The sequence below is a fragment of the Canis lupus genome, chromosome 1, assembly GCF_048164855.1.
Source record: "Canis lupus baileyi chromosome 1, mCanLup2.hap1, whole genome shotgun sequence".
In the NCBI taxonomy this organism is placed as follows: domain Eukaryota; kingdom Metazoa; phylum Chordata; class Mammalia; order Carnivora; family Canidae; genus Canis; species Canis lupus.
Window position 1 is genome coordinate 15,889,506 of NC_132838.1, and position 8,772 is coordinate 15,898,277.

At 42.3% G+C, this 8,772-nt stretch overlaps 1 long non-coding RNA gene across 1 annotated transcript; it reads right to left on the minus strand.

Moving 5' to 3' along the window:
* Positions 1-2,479: 2,479 nt before the first annotated feature.
* LOC140612502 (uncharacterized) lies at positions 2,480-8,540 on the minus strand. Its single transcript, XR_012013693.1, has 4 exons — positions 8,387-8,540; positions 5,276-5,365; positions 4,541-4,647; positions 2,480-2,738 (listed from the first exon to the last, which is right to left on the minus strand). It is a non-coding gene; the product is annotated as an uncharacterized lncRNA (long non-coding RNA).
* Positions 8,541-8,772: the final 232 nt, after the last annotated feature.

The following is an 8,772-nucleotide window of genomic DNA, read 5'->3' on the forward strand; positions in this document are numbered from 1 at the left end:
TCGGGTCTCAGTCCCACAGGGGCAAGGAATGAGTTCTGCCCTCAGCCCGAGTGACCTTAGAAGACCGTCAGACCCCAGAGGAGAACAGCAGCCCGGCCAACACCCTGACCTCAGCTGGGGAGACCCTAAGCAGAGGATCTAGTCAGGCTATTCCCGGATTCCCGATTTACCGAAACTGTGAGGTGATAAATTTGTGGTGTTTTCAGTTGAGGAGTTTGTGGAAATTTGTGACACACCAATACGAAACCCAAGATTGTGCCCTTTCTCTGTCCTATAGCCAATGACCAATGTGATCCATCTGGGAATCTAAGGCCTGGCTATCTTGGGCCGAGTTAGAATAATTCTAAAGGGATGATTAGCTCCAGAAGTCCCCATAAGATGGGCTGGGGCTCTGACTGGATGGGCTGGTGGAGGGGTTCTGACACCCAATTCCAGTGTGTGAGGGATTCCCCCCAAACCAACAGGTAATGCTCTGATACCAGCTGGGCACCCTACAACTTCACTCAGTTCTGACACTATCTCCTGGGAGATAGCATCAGATTCCACCGGTTAAGGGTTCAGTTCTACAAGCCTGTCCCCACCCCCTCCTTCAGATGCCAATCACAAGTCCAACCTGTTATCTGTGCTTCCAACTGACTAACTAGAGGTTCCCATACACCACCTTGGGTTTGATTAATTCACTAAAGGAGCTCACAGAACTCTGGAAACCCATTTACTCATCCGATCACCAGTTTATTATTAAAGACTATAACTCAGAAACAGCCAGATGGAAGAGATGCAGAGGGCAGGCATGGGGAAAGGGCCTGGAGCCTCTAGCCTCCCTCTGGGCACATGACTCTCATACTTCCGTGTAGTCACCAACATGGGAGCTTTCGGAACCTATCCCTTTGGGTTCTTATAGAAGCTTAATTAAAAGGCATGATTGATTCAATCTTTGACCGTAAGGGATCAATTCAACCTTCAGCCCCTCTTATCTCTCCAGAAATCAGGAGGAGGGACTGGAAGTTTCAACCTTCTGTCCATCTCTGGTTCCCTTGGCAACCAGTCCCCACCCCTTGGTGGTCCAAAGTCACCTCATTAACATAACAGAAGCACCTTTATTGCCTTCTTCACTCTGGAAATTGCAAGGGTTTTAGGAGCTCTGTGCCAGAAACAGGGACAAAGAACAAATATATATTTCTTATCACAATTTGTATCACATCTTGACTGGTCTTTCTGCCCAATCCTGCTTCTCCTGCTTCCCCATAGGGAGCAACACTGAGAGCTCTCCCTTATAAACCACCTGCACACAAATCTCCATGTTGGACTTTGCATCCTGTGAAACCAAGCAATGACACACGGTGGTATGACAGTAGAGATAGGGGCTGGCGTGGTCCAGAGGACTCAGCAGTGTTTGAACAAAGCTTCGAAGAATGTTAGGATATTTCCTCTCTGTTAGGCAGAGAGGAAAGTAAAGAGCATTTGAGACAGATGGAAGAGCTATGAGAAGACCCAGGGGCAACAAGAAGCCTGGGGCTATCATAAATAAATAAAAATTAAAAAAAAAAAAAGAGATTCACTTGGGTAAACCAGCCTCTGCTCATAACAATGGAAATGTTTCTGGGAGACTTAAGGCTTAGTAGGAACAATGGAGTCTGATGGCCTCCTTTTTATGTGTAGGAGAATTTGGCAGCATTGAAGGATGGATGGGATAGTGTGGGCTGGAAGGGGTGAGACTACTTTTGTAGTTAGGGAAGATGAAAGGCTTGCTCCAACTGAAGTGTGGGGACACATTGGGGAACATGATCAGAGGGACTGGAGAGCCAGGTCAGCCTGAAGAGGCCTGCTAGCTCATGCTAAGGACATAGGACATTATCCTGTACCTCATACTAATGATTAATGGGATGAAATAATGTTGGGGTCCAGGAACGAATGGTCAAGATTTCCTGAGACATCTTCTGTGCAAAAAAAAAAAAAAAAAAGTGTTTTTATTAAAGCACGAGGACAGGACTCATGGGTGGAAAGAATTGCCCTGGGATTGTGACGAGTAACTGGTTATATACTTTCAAGTTGGGAGGGGGTCAGGAATAGTTTAAGTCTTTAAGAAATTTGGAAACAAGGCTTCCAGGACCTTGAGGGGCTAGCTGCTGGTGAGATATGGTCATCTACCACTGTCTAGTAAAACATTAGTGATGAGACCCTTCAGATGTAGATCAGTGGGCCCTATGTTTGGAGGATGATTGCCAACATATATCTTGGGGGATGGATAGAGACAAAAGGAAGTTTCCAAAGGGATTTTTTTATATGTTAAAGTAGACTTAGAGGATCCTGGAGTTTGGACTAATGTCAAGCTAAGATTGCCTTTTACCCCTAGCAAAGCATTAACATTGAGGCAACTGAGCCCCTGGAGGAAGGTCATCACTCTGCTTGTCCCAAGGACTTGTCAGTGAGCTGCAAGTTGTAAAGAAATTTAATTTTTTCTGCATTTCTTTTGCCTTCGTTCTCCACATCAATTAGTATCAATTTATTCACGTTTACCCAAGTATATTGGTTTCTAGGGCTGATGTAACACAGCATCACAGGCTGGATGGTTTGAACAACCAAAATACTTTTTTTCACAGTTCTGGGGCCAAAATTCTAAATTGAGGTTTTGGGAGGGTTGATGTCTTCTGAGGCTTCTCCCTGTGACTTGTAGATGGTGATCTTCTCTCTGTGTCTTCACATGGTCTCTCTGTGTGTTTGAGTCCAACTCTTTTCTCCTTATAAGGACAACAGTCATATTGGATTAGGGCCCATCCCAATAACCTTATTTTTAAAAATATTTTATTTATTTATTCATGAGAGACACACATACACACAGAGGCAGAGACATAGGCAAAGGGAGAAGCCGACTCCCTGCAAAGAGCCCAATGCGAAGAGCCAAAGGCAGATGCTCAACCACAGAATCACCCAGGTGTCCCCCAATGACCTTATTTTTACTTAATCACCACCTTAAAGTCCTCATCTACAGTCAACATCTGCATATGAATTTTGGAAGGACACAATTCAGCCCATAATACCAGGAGGGTAGGCTTTTAGATTGTTGCAATCATGAAAATGCAAATCATGTAGGAGTTGGGGGATGGATTTGGTATATATTTCAGAATTATTTCTGTCTTCAACTCACATCTTTCATCAATGGCTGCAAAGGCATGACATGGGCTGAGCAGAGCATCAAGCTCCTAGGGGCACTGTAAGGAGACAGGCATTAGGGGGCAGCATACTGGGCAAGCGATGATGGGAAAAGTTTGGCTCAATCAGCTTTTGTGTAAGCTACTGATCCAGGTGGGTAGTGGAGTGGCAAGTCAAGTGTGTTCTCTACTCATCTTTCCTTCCTATAACTACTCATTATAGCTTCTTCTTCCTATGGTGGACTGTAGAAATGTCCATCTCAGCCCCAAGTCATTAACTGAACATTTGAAACATTAATAGGATCGAACATTAATTGAACATTTACATCTTGGAAAATATAAACTTTGGAAAACATCCATGGTGCGTAATTTTGTAAAGTTCAAATTTTGTAGGTTCACGGAGAACCCGGCCAACAATTCCAACCATTTTATTATAATAATAGATCAAATTTTATGTAAAAGTACAGTAAATGGTCAGGGCTCAGTTTTTGCTCTGTGACCCTGGACACAACGCCATAAAGCAGATTATTGCAGAAGACATGGTCAATCTTAAATGATTTGGAGGTTATATTCTTGTTCCAAAGAAATTATGGACCAAACTAAGAATATATAATACATGTAAAGCCACAATATCTATAAACCTTTGGTATAATCATATGAGTAGTAAAATTATACTAGAGGTCATAAAATACACATAAATGTACTCTATATTGATTATAAAATAGGTACAAATGTGTTCTAGAGCGCTTGTATATGTTTTACTAAAAATATAACTTTACCATATCATCAATTTGACTCATTTCTAATATGCTAACTATACTAAACCTATAATTAGCATTAAATTTGTTTAGCTTATAATTCTGAGGTGACTTTAAGTTGTGCTTTGAATAACCTATCTCTCGATAACACTGTTCAGGGCAGGTGGAACTGTCAGTTTTGTTTTTATTCCAACAAAGCTATCCCTTCGCAGTTAACCAAGGAAGTATTATATTCATGGTGACTCCCCAAAGTTGGATTGTTTTCACTGGAGCAATTTTATATATATAAAGACAGTCTCTATATGAATTTTGATTTTGAGATCAGCTGTTCAATCGAGTCCATTCCTGTTGTCCCTCTTTATTGCCTCTCTGACTTCCAACATCAAGTGTCATCCAAGTGTTATTTTTTCTTTTTGAATGCCCCAAAGCATACCTGCTCCCTATTTCTGAAACCTCCTTTCAATGTGTGTCTCATGGGGGTAGTGGATAAGGCACAGGGAGTCCTTTTCCCGCCTTGGAGCCTGAGGTTGGGAGAGCTCCCTCCCTGCCCTTTGACAACCAGTCTGAGGGATGGGACTCAGCCCTGGGGTCTCCATCCCCCTCTGCTTAACTGCTGGACATGGATGGTCTCACCTGGAAAGAAGTAGATCTCGTTTTCCCTTAGAAGTCCTGCACCTGGCACAGAGTGTCTGCTTACTCTCGTGCCCTTTGTGGAATGAATGGATTCTTCCTTCCATGGTCTACAACCAGAAAGTCAATTTCCTTAGCTATTGAATCTGGAGAGGTTCTAGAAGAGTGAGGTCTAAACAAGGAGCTCACAGATTAGAATTCCAGGGACACTGCCATATGTTCATTAGGTTGTTTCAGAGTTGAATCTTAGGCTCTACCACACTTGCAAAATTCATCAGAACTGGAATTATATAGAACAGGATACATTTATTAATTTACACCATGCCATTAGTGCAGCTGCCTGCAAATGGCATTCCCTTCTTAGGTATTTCCCAGGTAGCTAAATTCAGATCAGAACACCGCTGGGTGAATGTATAATTAGACTCCAAAGGGAGCTGTCAGTCCCTAAGGGATATTTCTAACAAGCTATGGTAAGCTTAACAGAAATACCGTTTTTTCTCTCTGGGGAGAAAGAATATTTCTGCTCAGCAGTTGTCTGAGAGAAGATAGTGCAGCAGCCAAAGCTTGATCTGGGGGCTTACAGTCTTCGTGTTATATGTGTTTAATTTTTTCAACGTTCTGCCCTCCCTGAATTTAGAAAGCTATACTGCTCACAGAAATATCCTCTCATGGTTATTTATTTATTTATTTATTTATTTATTTATTTATTTATTTATTTTAGATCATGGTAATTTTTACCTTAGTATGAATTCAGATCTGTTCATTGTCTTTCTAAGGCATTTTACATTTTGAAGCTCAGCTTAGAATATGGATGCCAAATGTTGCTTCCTGTAGAAGAAAATTCAAGGATCAGGGATCATGGGGTGGGGGTGTGTTTTGGTCAGAGGGCAGTTTGTAAGTGTCAACTCATGTAGGGAGTTGCCATTTTTGCTTTAAAGATCCAGGACTGTGCGGAGTTATGTTAACTGTTGGGTGCGTTTTCTGGAAGAAACTCTGACATTGTGCGTCAGCTATGTTTCTCTCTCTCTCTCTCTCTTTTTAAGATTTTAGTTATTTATTCATGATAGACACACAGGGAGAGGCAGAGACACAGGCAGAGGGAGAAGCAGGATCCCTGCAGGGAGCCCGATGTGGGACTCAATCTGGGGTCTCCAGGATCACACCCTGGGCTGAAGGCAGAAGCTCAACTGCTGAGCCACCCGGGCACCCCAGCTATGTTCTTCTAAACTCAACGAGGACAGTCACTCATTTTTGCCTCTTGGCTCTTCAAATTCCTAAGTACATTTCCACACTGGGCCTCTTTCCCCTCTCTAGAAAACTCTTTTGCCAAGTACCCATAGGACTTTCTCACTTCTTTCAAATCTGTGCTCAGCATCTCCTCACCATCCATCTAAAATGGTGGCCCATCACTCTATAACCTTATCCTGCTTTCCTTTATTCATAGTAGTTATTATAGTCCTGCCAGTACAGTATACATTTAGTGATTTATTATCTATCTTTCTTGTGTGTTAGCTTTTCTTGTTGTTTACCTCTGATTCAGCCTGGCACATAGTAAGCTCTCAGCAAACAGGTGTTAAACAGGTGGATGAATTAATGAATGTATTAACCCCAGGCTTGGAGGTTATTTCTCCTGCATTATTTTGTCAGCTTGGTCCATTCTTTTCTTTGTTATTCTCTTCCCCCTTCCTTCTTATTTTTCTTCCTAAAGTAAGCCCTTCCTGGGTCATGGAAATCCTCTAGTGGAAAAGATTCCTTCTAGAATGATTTGGTCCGCTATTGTGGACCAACAGTGTTCTCTGTGAATTCTCGCTGTCCTCTTTTCCAGATGATGGTGATCTTTTCTGCTAGTGTGTTCTCCATATTTTAGGACCTGTCACTCTCCGTTTATTGATTATAGCATCAGTCTTCCCATCTGCCCTGAAGGATGACAATAGTGAACAGACTGAGCTCATAGAGATGACAGTTAGTGGCTTTGTCTCCTGCAGCCCCAATGTCTGGCACACTGAAGGCATTTAGTAAATATCTGTCGAATGAGTGGCTATGAGTGAATGATAGGACACTGGATTAGAAGGCATCTAGAGAAAAAAAAATAGAAGGCATCTAGATAAGGCACTTTAGGGGCAAAATGTGTGGAAAAGCCAAATGCCGAGCAAACTAACTTTTGTAATGTTATAGATAAGATTCATTTTCTTTCCCTAATGCAAGATCCTTTTTCTACTGCCCTTATTTAGACAGAAGGGGAAATGAGAACAAATGTACCAAATCATTGTTTTATATCTGATCATTAATTATCATTTATCCAAAAATACAAGCGTGGTAATTTAGTTTCAGGATTACTGTCATGATAGCTAATCAGGAAATGTATATATAATAATAATGTCACTTTCTCCCCCAAGTTTATTACTTTTAGAATAACTGCTGTACATTTATATGTTAAAAATTTTAGAAGATATCCAGTGGAACATTAACTCTCTCTCACCCTGTGTTGTAGTTTCTGGGTTACAACCCCTAGATAATTCCCAGTTTCCCAGTTTAGCATAGTTTGTATGCTATAAATAGTAGCATACAATACTCATTGTTCTTCATGTTTATATTTCTATTTAACATAGAATTTTGAGATAATTCCATTTTACTGCATGGAGAGCTGCCTCTGTCTTTATTTTTTTTTTTAATTTTTATTTATTTATGATAGTCACACAGAGAGAGAGAGAGAGAGGCAGAGACACAGGCAGAGGGAGAAGCAGGCTCCATGCACCGGGAGCCCGACGTGGGACTTGATCCCGGGTCTCCAGGATCGCGCCCTGGGCCAAAGGCAGGCGCCAAACCACTGCGCCACCCAGGGATACCCTGTTTGTAGTTTTGACAGATAATGCCAAATTGTCTTTCTTGAAAGTTGTACCATTTCCACTCTTTCCTGTAATCCTGGTCTTTGTTGATTTGGTGATAAGTCTCATTATTGGTATGAGTGTTGCTATTCGTTTATATCTTCAAACAGTGCATTATTAAACTTTTTGATAACCTGCCAGTCTTTTAGGTGAGGAAACACCCTCACTGCCATTTTAATTTTCATTTCCCTCTCTCTGAGGGAGGCTGAACATCTTTCCAAAGGTTTAGGATTCATTGGTATTGGGGTACCTGGGTGGCCCAGTGGGTTCTGGCTCAGGTCGTGATCTCAAAGTCCTGGAATTGAGCCCCTTGTTGGGCTCCGAGCTCAGTAGGGAGTCTCTTTGAGGATTCTCTCTCCCTCTGCCCCCTCCCCCCCTTTCTTTCTCTCTAAAATAAACACATCTTTTTTAGGGACACCTGGGTGGCACCATCAGTTAAGCATCTGCCTGTGGCTCAGGTCATGACCTGAGCCACAGGGTCCTGGGATGGGAGCCCTGCATCGGGGTCCCTGCTCTGTGGGGAGTCTGCTTCTGCTTCTGCCTCTGCCCCTGCTTGTTCTCTCTCTCTCTCTCTTTCTCAAATAAATAAAAGCCCCTGACATGGTCATTATTATTGCCGATGGTAGTTGACTTGGGTTAAGGCACTGGAAAAAATTGCATCAAATTAAACTTTAAGCACTTAAAGCAAATGTTGCTGTTTCTAAAAGTGAAGATGGATTTAGAAAGATACCTACAATAATATTTAGATTCTTCAAGCAATAACTGACAATTACACTTACTGCCAGGGCCTAAATGTTCAATTCATGCATATTGAAAACTTGAGGAGATCTGAGATGATCTAGTTCTACTCTCCCAGCTTACAAATAGAAAACTAAGGACAAGAAAACTTGGTCCTTTGGCTACAACTAACAGGAAGCCAGCCTGAGGCTGGCTTGAACAATTAAAAGAAAATATATTGGCATACTTGAAAAAAAGTCCAGAGTCCATGTAGGTTTAGGGCCTAGCTGATCCACGAGCAGCTTTAGGGAGCCAGGTTATTTCCCACTGAAGGGTGGCTGTCAGTACCGATCTGGGGCTGCTGATTGCTTGTTCTCCTCCAATAGTAGAAAGAGAATGCTACTTCGGTAAAGCCTCTTAGAAGCATGAGGACAAACATTACTGGAAGTTGACAACAAACCTCTTCTTATAGCTCATTGGCCCTTGCTCAAAGTCACAGAATCACTTCTGAGCCAATCGTTGAAGAGGGACATCTCACCTTCAGTCCAGTCAGGACCACACCTGCAGCCGGGGTCAGGTCAGCCTCTAGTGAAGTGGGTGGACTGATGGAGAGGGGCTGGGCATCCAAACAAA